The sequence below is a fragment of the Priapulus caudatus genome, unplaced genomic scaffold (genome assembly GCF_000485595.1).
Source record: "Priapulus caudatus unplaced genomic scaffold, Priapulus_caudatus-5.0.1 Scaffold1630, whole genome shotgun sequence".
Lineage (NCBI taxonomy): Eukaryota > Metazoa > Priapulida > Priapulimorpha > Priapulimorphida > Priapulidae > Priapulus > Priapulus caudatus.
In genome coordinates, this window is record NW_014578691.1 from 23,589 (window position 1) to 36,563 (window position 12,975).

The 12,975-nt window shown below is 47.6% G+C and overlaps 1 pseudogene; it reads left to right on the plus strand.

Moving 5' to 3' along the window:
- LOC106817202 overlaps positions 1 to 12,975 on the plus strand; it is a 44,821-nt pseudogene that overhangs the window by 18,149 nt on the left and 13,697 nt on the right.

Genomic DNA, 12,975 nt, shown 5'->3' on the forward strand with positions numbered 1-12,975 from the left:
TTAATGTGTGTTCTTGTAGGGTGAACTGCTACAACGTCGGCAGTCCTGCAAGGCCATTCGGTGGATTCAAGATGTCCGGAATCGGGCGTGAAGGGTACGACACATAATCAAAACACAGTTATTTTTTAGCTCGCCTTCACATCGTCAAGATGAGCTATTGCCATGGGGTGTCGTCCGTCGTACGTCCGTTCGTCCATCCGTCAACATTTGGCTACGGTCAACGATAACTCAAGAACCGTTTGACCCACATGTTTCAAATTGCATATAATTGTTACTCCTATATGGGAGAGGTTTGAACGTCCTATTTTGGAGCACGCCAGTTTACCTACTTTCGAGCCACATCCACTTTTTGGCAAAAATGGAAATGGGCATAAGTCAGTTCAGGTTCAATTGATTTTGCTCATTTCTAGTATGTGAATGAATGAGGACTAGCCCCAAAACATATCACACAGGTTTTGATTTTTTAATTATGCAAATTAGGTAGATTTGGGCAATTTTACTATGCATTTCAGTGTCTGCCTACGGTCAACGATAACTCAAGAACCGTTTGACCCACATGTTTCAAATTGCATACAGTTGTTACTCCTATGGGAGAGATTTGAACGTCCTATTTTGGAGCACGCCAGTCGACCTACCTTCGAGCCACGCCCACTTTTTGGCACAAATGAAAATGGCCATCTAGATTTATTCGATTTTGTTAAATTTTGGTATATGAATGTGTAAGGCTAGCCCCAAAACAGTTGCTATACTCCTATGGGAGAGATATGACAACGTGATATATTACGTTTATTTCGTCTAACTGGTTAACAACTCTACAATCATACTTATATATATACGTGTAATATTGTGTTTTAGATTCTTTGTTACAGTAATTTGACTGGAATATTTTATTGTTTTTATTTGCGCGATATTCGAAAACCAAAATGGCGATCATTTATAGGCGTAGCGCCATCTCTCGTCAAGATTTCAGACTTTCAGATCTGAAACATTTATTTTCGCATCAAAACTTATGCATATATACCATTATCAAGAGTATATAATGGGAGATATGCTATATAATCAGGAGTAAGATAATATAGAATCTATATTATCTTACTCCTGATATAATGGGAGTTCTCCCATATATACTCTTGCTTTATATATCCCCCCTCCCTCTTCTATCACACCCAAGGTGAGCTACAGTGTCATTGATACTTTCATATAAATATCCTAAAGATCTATATCGTAGGGAATTCATTTCAGGTTTAATTGCAAATTCGGGATGATTAGTTGATGTAAATTAATGTAGTTCTCTGATGGGCCAATAGCATGTAAACGTGAAACTCGGAAACGCTCGAGCATCCTTGTAAATTTCACGTGAACATTCATGCTCATAATCCCGTTCACTTTTCATTACAGAGGCGAGGACGGAATTCATGAGTTCTGCGAGATCAAGACCGTAAGTAATATGCCGAGCTTGATGTTTTCAGGAGAAATGAAAGATAATGACGGAATTTTATCCTTATCATCTCCTACTGTATTTCTATCGATTCCTCGAAACCTAGTGAGATGTTATTAAATTACCGTATGCCGTAAACTCCACCCACTACCGTCAGTTGATCACACGCTAGGACAACTGAGAGGAGGGAAAGTTTTCTCCAAACTGGACGCCAACTCTGGTTTCTGGCAAGTCGACCTTGATGAGGAGTCACAGTTACTCACAACTTTCATGACTCCATTCGGACGTTTTGCCTTCAGACGACTTCCCTTTGGTATTTCTTCCGCTCCCAGGGTTCTGCCCAGGATTTTTTAGTGCCGGGCGCATCCAGTTGCGACGATGCAAGCGCCGTAGGCGCGAAGCCAATCTAGGGGTTCGAAAATTTTTGATTTTGGATAGTCTGAAACTCAATTTACTGCATTCTGAGCAATAAAAAGCTCATATATCACTTTTTTCTTCTTTTCTTTTTTATATTAAAAATTAGTGCGGGCGGAGATATATAGTGCCGGGCGGCAACCGCGAGTGCCGGGCACACCCGCCCACCGCCGCCCACCGTGGGCAGAACCCTGCGCTCCTGAGTACTTTCAAAAGAGAATGCAGAAGATTTTAGAAGGATTAGATGGTATCGTCTGTGAGATGGACGACATACTCGTTTTGGGGGGAAACCAGGACGAACATGACAGGAGACTGTTAGCAGTCTTACGTCGACAAGAAAAAGCAGGTATAATGCTAAACATCGAGAAATGCGTCTTCTCCGTCTGCTCAGTGAAATTCGTCGGTCACCTCGTTGGTGAAAATGGGATCAGCACCAACCCGCTCAAGGTTAATGCTATTGCGGAGATGGAACGACCTACTAACATTAGCGAACTGAGACGATTTCTTGGCATGGCAAACCAGCTTTCTAAATTCACACTGGATCTGGCTGAGACGACCAAACTTCTCAGAGATCTTCTCGCGAAAGATAACGCGTGGCTTTGGTCTGATGCTCAAGACCAAGCTTTCGAAAGAGTGAAATCGATACTGAGCTCAACCCCAGTACTTGCAATGATCCACGATCTGAAACATTGCTTTTGCCAGATGCATCATCGTACGGACCGGGAGCAATCCTGGCTCAGAAACAAACTGATGGACACTGGAGACTGGTCGCGTTTGCGAGAGCAATGTCCGACACTGAACAGCAATATGCGCAAATAGAGAAAGAAGCTTTGGCCATAACGTGGGCATGTGAACGCTTCAACAACTATTTGCTTGGACTTCACTTCCATATTAAAACGGATCATAAGCTTCTGGGACCTCTGCTGGAGACCAAGAAACTGGAGGACTTACCCCCTAGAGTTTAGCGCTTCCGCCTCAGATTAATGAGATACTGGTACTCTATTTCACACGTACCTAGCAAGAACATAACCACAGCTGATACCTTGTCACGAGTTCCTGTGAAGTCGGCAACCGACTGGCACGACCAGCACTGCAGGCATGAGGACAGCCAGACTTACGTGCAACGCTGTATACGATGGGATTCAGCGTCTGATTTATGGCCTCGATCACAAATTCGGAATTTGTAGTCTTAACGAGATCGCATATGTCAGGCCTAATTACACGATACCTCCAGTACTAAAGCTGGCCAGCAACGGATCAAACTTGGGCAGCCGCGTGAACCCTATTGGTTCTGTAAGAGGTGACTGAGCGTTCAACCACGAAACTACTCCTCAGAGGGAGTAGATCGTTATTCCAAGCATTCGCGCCGACTTCTTGGGAGAATCTCCGAGGGTACATTTGAGCATATTCAAAATGTCGTGAGCGTGCTAAAACCTGCAGTCTGGTGGCCCAGACTTCAGCAGTCAAATCAATAATCTGGTTAAGAGCGGTGACGCATTGCATCAGGAAGCAGAAAGAGTCGCGCAGAACACTCGTCACGGACCGACTGTCTCGAAACGTCCATGGCAGCCGAGTCGCTACGACTTATCTTGAGGAAAGGATCGTTCCGTTCCTCGTGCGTGTGCGACTACTATTTGCGCTAATGTTGAGTTGCAAGCCTCTTTTCCCACCTCATCCGCAGCTTACAATTAAGTCGATAAAGTCATATTCGCACGTCAACGTATACCCGAAACCGTATTCTCTGATTAACGGACCACAGTCTGCATTGCAAGGAATTTCAGCAATTCGCGAAGGACCTATGACTTTGCGCATGTTCTACGCAGCTTCGCGTGTATCCCCAAACAAATGTGGCCGCAGACGAGCGCGCGGTACAGACTGTCATAACAGATGTTGGGAGAAGACCTGACGACCGATCGTATCGTGCCTTACTCGCATACCGTGCTACGCTCTCTGGAAGAATGGCATACTCATGGCTGAGTTACTCTTATGGCAGGAGGATACGCACACCGTGCACGATCATACGAAGGAAACTGGAACCGCATACTTCGCCGACTCTGCTAAGCTTCGCGTGACCTGAGAACAAGGTCAGAGAACCATCAGAGATTCAGAACTAACGAATGCTCGCCATCATTGCAGTAGAACGTGACGTTTGCTGGCCAGAAGATGAGGTGTATGTGAGCTAGAGAGAACACACCTGGAACTGTTGTTCGTGCCACTTGAGACACCGCGCTCATATATCGGTCGAGACCCCTACAGGGAATCCGGCAGAAACCGTTTTCCGGAACTAGCATCGCGACCCGAGAGTGTGGATCAGTCAGCAGCAGAGACCACAGGACACTCCGAAACCCACCGCGGAAATTGCTACTTCCAGCAGAATTGTCATGCCCGCTATATTACTGCAACTATTGTACGCGTTCCGGTAGACATGTAAACCGCGCAAGTAAATTAGATTTGTAATTACGAGGCCGACATAGCTGATAAGAATTTTGAGATCTTTTGACTGACCGTAGCGCCGATTAAAGACACTATCACCTAATTTAAATGGGCTTTGTTTAGTTTGATACGTGATTCAGATTTTAGTCTTAGATTCAAGTGTCATCATTCATAGTTCAATGTCACAGTTAGTTTAAAACTTAAAGAACACTCGCTCGAAGGAGATGTAATATTAATAATGGATAGCCGATCTAAGCATAGCTCTTGGAACTATTAGCCCTCGTTCTGATATTAGGACGGAATTCCATCATGGCTGTCTGCTGAGTATTTCAATAATAAATCTGATGTTATTTGACTTATGCTTTACTCATAGTCGTTCCTGTACAACATAACACTCACATATAATGAGTACTGGAGATGCACTGCGTGGTTACACAGCCGGTGCTGGGATAAGTCTATGAACGTCAAGGTCAGCATGCATGCGTGTGTATATGGGGGGCAGCTTTTTATGCTTTTTCTGTGAATCGCAAAGGTTTAGCTGCAGCGAAGCCAAAATTCCCATTCAAAGAAGTTTTATCATGCCACTTATTTTAACAACACGTCTGGTGGATAAAGAAGGACACATGCACCACATGGAATTGCCATGTGAGAAAGGCACAGGGGGCCAAACTAGGTAATTAAGGCACAGAGTGGGTTCATTGTACAAAATTTTTAGGGGACCAACATGTACGTTCTGCTGGCGAAGTTTTGACCCATGTATCGATTATATATGTGATAGATTTATGTTACTTATATGTTTGCATTAAACAGGCAGATGTTGACAAGGCAGTGGCTGCCCGCTAAGAAGCCGGGGAGCTGGGATCGCCATGGCGACGCGATGGTACGCTTCAGCACGTGTCACTTGCTCAGCAAGTTGGCAGATCTGATAGAGAGGGACATGGTTTATCTGGCTGTGAGTCTCCTGTGCTGGTATGCTGCCAGTCCATTTGCACATTTATAGCAAGGCCTCCTACTCGCTCCTAGTGGCCATCCACTTAAGCTTCCTGCATGCTCGTGTATAAATGAGACATACGGCCTGGGAATGAGTGTCAATTATGTGTACTGAGGTATATAGCCGTGGTTCAAAAATGTTTAGTTAATTTCCATGCATAAGAGCGATGAAGGTATCACTGATTGCTAATTGCAGTCGATTACCCATGTCGTGTCGATTACCCATGTCGTGTCGATTACGCATGTCGTGTCGATTACCCATGTCGTGTCGATTACGCATGTCGTGTCGATTACCCATGTCGTGTCGATTACCCATGTCGTGTTGATTACTCATGTCGTGTCGATTACCCATGTCGCTGTCGTTTCATGTTGTGTCGATTACCCATGTTGTGTCGATTACGATATGTCGTGTCGATTACGCATGTCGTGTCGATTTACGCATTGGTCGTGTCGCATTACGCATGTCGTGTCGATTACCCATTCGTGTCGATTACCCATGTCGTGTCGATTACCCATGTCGTGTCGATTACCATGTCGTGTCGCATTACCCATGTCGTGTCGTTACCTGTCGTGTCGATTATGCATGTACGTAAGCGGGCCCAAGATGCAGATAAACTCAGTTTTTGAGCCTCAATATACAGGAAGCTATGAGAATACAGCACGACTGTGTTGATATTGTCAAATGTACAGACAGCTATAATTTAAGGCCTGCCGATAGCATGACAGACCTATGCCTAGGTAAAACCCTAATATATATATATATATATATATATATATATTGTGTATATATGTAACGTTTGAGCAGTCACGGCCTCGTGCGCCACAGGTTCGATCGTAGATTTACACGCAGACACAAGCAGGTACCGAAGACAACCAGCGCAAGTTGAGTGTTCAAACCGAGAACGCCGGTGATTTATTGGCCCGCCGACCACGGTGGCCATAAATAATAAATACACAAACTTGGGCTGCATGCCCAGAAACAGGAAACAGTAGTCACATGCCCTTCCTGCCACGCCCCTCCTTAGCGGAGCCCTCCGCTGCTGCCATGCGTGCCACCTTCGCTTGCCCCGGAAATGGTCTGGGTCCGGAATTGTAACGCCCTTCAACGGCAGCAGATATCCCGCACCCGCATGCTTGAGGGCCGTAGGAGGGTCAGCCGTCGTCGCCCAGGCGCTAGGCACCGCAGATGGGTGCTTCCTCCGCACCTGGTGGACCCTGCTCAGGTGCTGGATCATCCTGTAGACAAGGCCCACCGACGTCCGGAATCGGCAGTCCTTTACCGGACAAGCATGAGTGTTCCCGGTTCGGCAGTGGAACTCTCGTTTGTGCTCTCCCGCATGGTATGTCGGCAGCAAGCACGCTCCGCACCACGACGAGCAGGCCGTTGGTACCAGTGAGGCGTTGACTGGCACCCCGCTGACCAAAGCTCGGCCTGGGCACAACCCTCTAGCGCTGGCCGACGGAGACGGCGTCACACGTCGTATAATACTAGGATGACCCCGCGAGAGGCCCCTTTTCGGGGAAGACTCTCCGATGAATGAAGCAGTCCCTCCACGGCGGTGCCAGAGAATGCAGGACCTGCCCTGGGCTCCGAGAGTTCTATTTCCAGCCGGTAGACAACCGGTGAGCCTACCCATGGCCCTGTTTCCATGCATCGAACGTCTAGCTGCAGCACTGAATCGAGGAGATTTTCTGAGTGCCTGTCGCGGGTGAGCACCGGCCAAGCTTATATGGGTTGGGAGAATGAAGCCACGCGACTCATCTCTCCACTTCCGGCGAGAGCACTCAGCAGGTGAATCACCTTTCCGATCTTTGCCAAGCCACATCGTTAAGACATAGAAGCCACAATGGTAGCAACCAATTCCACGCCAGGGCATTTCTTTTTAAGGGGCGGCCATAGCTCCGGAGAAACACTCCCGCGAGCCTAGCCTGAACCCCCTTAAAAACATGCCTGCTCCGAGTACCTATGCATGGAGGTGCCACGTGGTCTCGGAGCGTGTGTTTCACGTTACCACCGTTCACTGTTGATGCAATGAATCACTACCATGCGCTAATTGCCACGTGGGAGGTTAGTGATCACTCTCACCCTTGCCACGAACAAACCAATACGCTGGCAATGGGGGTGTCCGGGTTTTAAAAGTCTATCCAAGAGCGCTTACTCACACGGAAGGGGCGCCACTGCTTTGACTCGGACAGAGGTAAGGTAGTACTTCGCCTGAATCCCCTTACGGAACAACCTTCGTACCTGTCGGACTGCGTCAGGCCCACCATTACCCGATATACCGGCGGAGAGGTGTGATCCTTACCCATGCCTGAGTTTAATCGGTCTCATGTGCGGAAAGCATTACGTCGGAATAACCGTCTTACAGTGTCCCTAGGATTGACACACAAGGCTACCTGACCGACTCGTCCGTGGAGTGCAACTTGTGTGGATGAGAATTGCCTTACGTGCCTGTTCTCGGGGTTACTGTCCGTAACCAGCCGAGGCTAAGGAAAGGGTAACGCCCTTCCTTTTCCAGCAATCGGCCAATTCGCTCTTGATGCCCGGCCTGACACCACGCCCCGTGCTCACTCAGGAAAAACGAAATGACGTGGACTACACGCCATACGCTTCCCTGCAGGACGTTTCGGTGCAGTGGCAGCGGACGTACGCTCAGCCACTGCAACACTAAGGGTCCTGACAGCCCCTGCAACCACAGCCGGGTGCCGCTGCGTGGCACCAGCCGCACGCCTGCCTACTGGCCCGGACCTGGTAACGAGTGGCATTTGCTTAGAGCACAAGCCAACACGACCCTGCCGGAAGTAAAGTTACTGCTGTCTGGAATCCGCCAGCACCTGGGCTGTCTTCCTGCTCGCTCTTTGTGTGAATCCTGGTCACGGCACCACTGTAACTTTTGAGCCAGTCACGGCCTCGTGCGCCACAGGTTCGATCGTAGATTCACACGCAGACGCGAGCAGGTACCGAAGACAACAGCGCCAAGTTAAGTGTTCAAACCGGGAACGCTGGTGCTTTTATTGGCCTGCTGACCAACAGGCCGGTGGCCATAAATACTACACAAACTTGGGCTGCATGCCCAGAAACAGAAACAGTAGTCACACAGTAACAAGCAATGCGACTCGAAGAATCAGCATGCCTGCGTGCAGAAACGTTCAAGCCGTCAGTAAGCACCGGGCAGAGGGTGAGTCCAGGAGTGAAAAAGCGTGATCGTTTACCTTACCACTCGCTGGTCCTCGCGTTTTGTATCTCGGAGCACCTGGAGAGAAACACCAGTGCCCACCTCTACTGCGAGAAACAGCAGCTTATATACTAATAGTTGTCACGTGGTTATGCCACGTAATCATCAAACAAGATACAGGGATTCACGTCGCGTGACGTAGTCATGTGGTTATGCCACGTAATCATCAAACAAGATACAGGGATTCACGTCGCGTGACGTAGGTGAAACCTTACATCCAAATCCCGTTGGGGCGCGGGTCACGTGATTCTGGTGACCCTTGACCGCTACATATATATATATATATATAATATGTACATTACTGTGGGCACAAGCACGCAAACACCATGCTAATTTTGTCATGTTGGTATGCACTTGAATATTTACAGTCACTAGAGACCCTGGACAATGGAAAGCCGTACAAATATTCGTACAATGTTGATTATCCTATCGCTGTCAGTATCTGCAGACACTATGCAGGATGGCCAGATAAGATCGTGGGCAAGACCATTCCCATAGGTAAGTGCTTGTGTAGGGATGATTTCACTAATTGATTTATTATATTCATCTAGCCATCTATCCATCCATCCATTCATCCATCAATCCATACATCCATCAATCCATCCATCCATCTATATATCCGTTCATCAACCCATCCATCCGTCTATTCATCCATCCATCCGTCCATCTGCTTGTCGATTTATTCACCCATCTATCCATCCGTCCGTCCGTCCATGCATCCATCCATCCTTCCATGCGTGTGTGTATTTCATTACAACCTCGATCTATCTGTATTACAGAGGGTGATTTCTTCTGCTTCACTCGTGTTGAGCCCGTAGGGGTCGTTGGAGCAATCACACCTGTGAGTACCTGTGTATATATGCGTGCAAGGTCACAGCTTTCCAACTCTATAAAAGTTTATGGATATGGTTATCCCGGTCATGTTGATAGACTGATCCTTGGGTCATGTTACAATTTACATTACACGTGCTGCAGATGCGATTGCTGTAAGAAATCTATTTCACCATGTCAGTAAACCGCTGTTAGATAACTTAGTATGTCAACGATGGAACGTCGTAGGTGGCGCCAGCGTACGACAATACTAAGATGTATTCTGTCCGTTCTAAAAACCGCATGCCATTCTATGCTATGTCCCCTGAAAAATAATTATTGAAAACTAACAAGAGGGGCGAATTACGTAGAATCTTTCACTGTTGTAGTGTGTGTTAGTCATGCCAGATGTCGCTAGTGTCGACTTGTCTCTACTTGCAGTGGAACTTCCCTGGCATGATCGCTTGCCAGAAGATCCTTCCTGCTCTCGCCGCCGGATGCACACTTGTTTTGAAGCCAGCCGAGCAGACGCCTCTCACCACGCTTTACATCGCCGCGCTGTGCAAGGAGGTACAAACCCGTGCATGCTCGTTTGTTTCCGCGCACAGTTGCCAGTTTGATGATCGCACGTGATGTGTTATTACGCATCTATTCGACAATCACACATCTATTCAACAATCACGCACCTATTCAACAATCACGCATCTATTCAACAATCGTGCATCTATTCGACAATCACGCATCTATTCAACAATCGTGCATCTATTCGACAATCACGTATCTATTCAACAATCAGGCATCTATTCGACAATCGTACATCTATTTAACAATCACGCATCTATTCAACAATCACACATCTATTCAACAATCATGCATCTATTCAACAATCACGCATCTATTCAACAATCACGCATCTATTCAACAATCGTGCATCTATTTGACAATCGCGTATCTATTCAACAATCACGTATCTCTTCAACAATCACGTATCTATTCAACAATCACGCATCTATTAGACAATTGCGCATCTATTCGACAATCGTGCATCTATTCAACAATCACACATCTATTCAACAATCACGCATCTATTCGACAATAGTGCATCTATTCAACAATCGCACATCTATTCAACAATCACGCATCTATTCAACAATCACGTATCTATCCAACAATCACACATCTATTCGACGATGGGACATATCTATTCGACGATCAGGCATTTATTTATGGCGTAGCGATGGTAGGACGGGGTTCTCTCGCACGTGTGCGGGTGCTGGATTGTTATATTGTCTGTCACCACCACCACCACCGTGTATATTGCAGGCGGGCATCCCTGCGGGCGTGGTCAACGTGGTGCCGGGCTACGGACCGACCGCTGGTGCCGCCCTCACCGAACACATGGACGTCAACAAGATCTCGTTTACGGGCTCAACTGGGGTGAGTTTATTAGAGGGGTAGGGATCGTCCAAGGTGAGTTCACAGGCTCGATTAAAGTGAGTTCCCGGGAGTCGACCGAGGTGAGTTCACAAGAGGGGGGTTCGACGGAGGTGAATTTTTGAGGGTCGACCCAGGTGAGTTCATAAGATGGGTAGTGGTCGACCAAGGTAAATCCAAGGCAAGAAATCAAAAGTGATGATGAGAAAGACGATGACAAAAATGGTGACCTCATGTATGTCTGTTTGCAGGTGGGGAAGCAGATCCAGTGCGCCTCGGGAAAGACGAACCTGAAGAGAGTTTCGCTGGAGCTGGGAGGCAAGAGTCCGAGCATCGTGTTTGCTGACGCCGACCGTGAGTGTTAGCTAGACCTCGAAACCCAAGACCTAAACACTAAAGATAAAATCTTACACCTTTCACATCTCGAAACCAGCTTTCTAAATTCACACTGGATCTGGCTGAGACGACCAAACTTCTCAGAGATCTTCTCGCGAAAGATAACGCGTGGCTTTGGTCTGATGCTCAAGACCAAGCTTTCGAGAGAGTGAAATCGATACTGAGCTCAACCCCAGTACTTGCAATGTATGATCCACGATTCGAAACATTGCTTTCGTCAGATGCATCATCGTACGGACCGGGAGCAATCCTGGCTCAGAAACAAACTGATGGACACTGGAGACCGGTCGCGTTTGCATCAAGAGCAATGTCCGATACTGAACAGCAATATGCGCAAATAGAGAAGGAAGCTTTAGCCATAACGTGGGCATGTGAACGCTTTAACAACTATTTGCTTGGACTTTACTTCCATATCGAAACGGATCATAAGCTTCTGGGACCTCTGCTGTGGATCAAGAAACTGGAGGACTTACCCCCTAGAGTTTAGCGCTTCCGCCTCAGATTAATGAGATACTGGTACTCTATTTCGCACGTACCTGGCAAGAACATAACCACAGCTGATACCTTGTCACGAGCTCCGGTGAAGTCGGCAACCCGACTGGACGACCAAGCACTGCAGGATGAGACAGCAGCTTACGTCAACGCTGTATACGAGGGAATTCCAGCGTCTGCATTATGCCTCGATCAAATTCGTGAATGTCAGTCTAACGAGATCGCATATGTCAGCTAATTACACGATACCTCAGTACTAAGTGGCCAGAACGGATCAAACTGGGCAGCCGCGTGAAACCCTATTGGTTTGTAAGAGGTGAACTGAGCGTTCAACACGGACTACTCATCAGAGGGAGTAGACTCGTTATTCCCAAAGCAATGCGCGCCGAACTTCTGCGGAGAATCCTCGAGGGTCATTTGAGCATATCAAAATGTCGTGAGCGTGCTAAAACCTCAATCTGGTGGCCCAGACTTAGCAGTCAAATCAATGATCTTGTTAAGAGCGGTGACGCATGCATCAGGAAGCAGAAAGATCGCGCAGAACCACTCGTCACGACCGACTGTCCGAAACGTCCATGGCAGCGAGTCGCTACAGACTTATTTGAATGGAAAGGATCGTCGTTCCTCGTGCGTGTGGACTACTATTTGCGCTATGTTGAGTTGGCAAAGCTCTTTTCCACCTCATCCGCAGCTACAATTAAGTCGATAAAGTCCATATTCGCACGTCACGGTATACCCGAAACCGTATTCTCTGATAACGGACCACAGTCTGCATTGCAAGAATTTCAGCAATTCGCGAAGGACTATGACTTTGCGCATGTTACTAGCAGTTCGCGTTATCCCCAATCAAATGTGGCCGCAGAGAGGGCCGTACAGACTGTCAAACAGATGTTGGAGAAAGCTGACGACGATCCGTATCGTGCCTTACTCGCATACCGTGCTACCTCTCTGGAGAATGGATACTCACTGGCTGAGTTACTCTTTGGCAGGAGGATACGCACAACCGTGCCGATCATACCGAAGAAACTGGAACCGCAACTTCCCGACTCTGCTAAGCTTCGCGTGAGAGAACAAGATCAGAGGAACCATCAGAGACAGAACTACAATGCTCGCCATCATGCAGTAGAACGTGACGTCTTGTGGCCAGAAGATGAGGTGTATGTGAGTAGAGAGAACACACCTGGAACTGTTGTTCGTGCCACTGAGACACCGCGGTCATATATCGTCGAGACCCCTACAGGGGAGATCCGGAGAAACCGTCGTGAACTAGCATCGCGACCCGAGAGTGTGGACAGTACCAGCAGCAGAGACCAGGACACTCCGAAACCCACC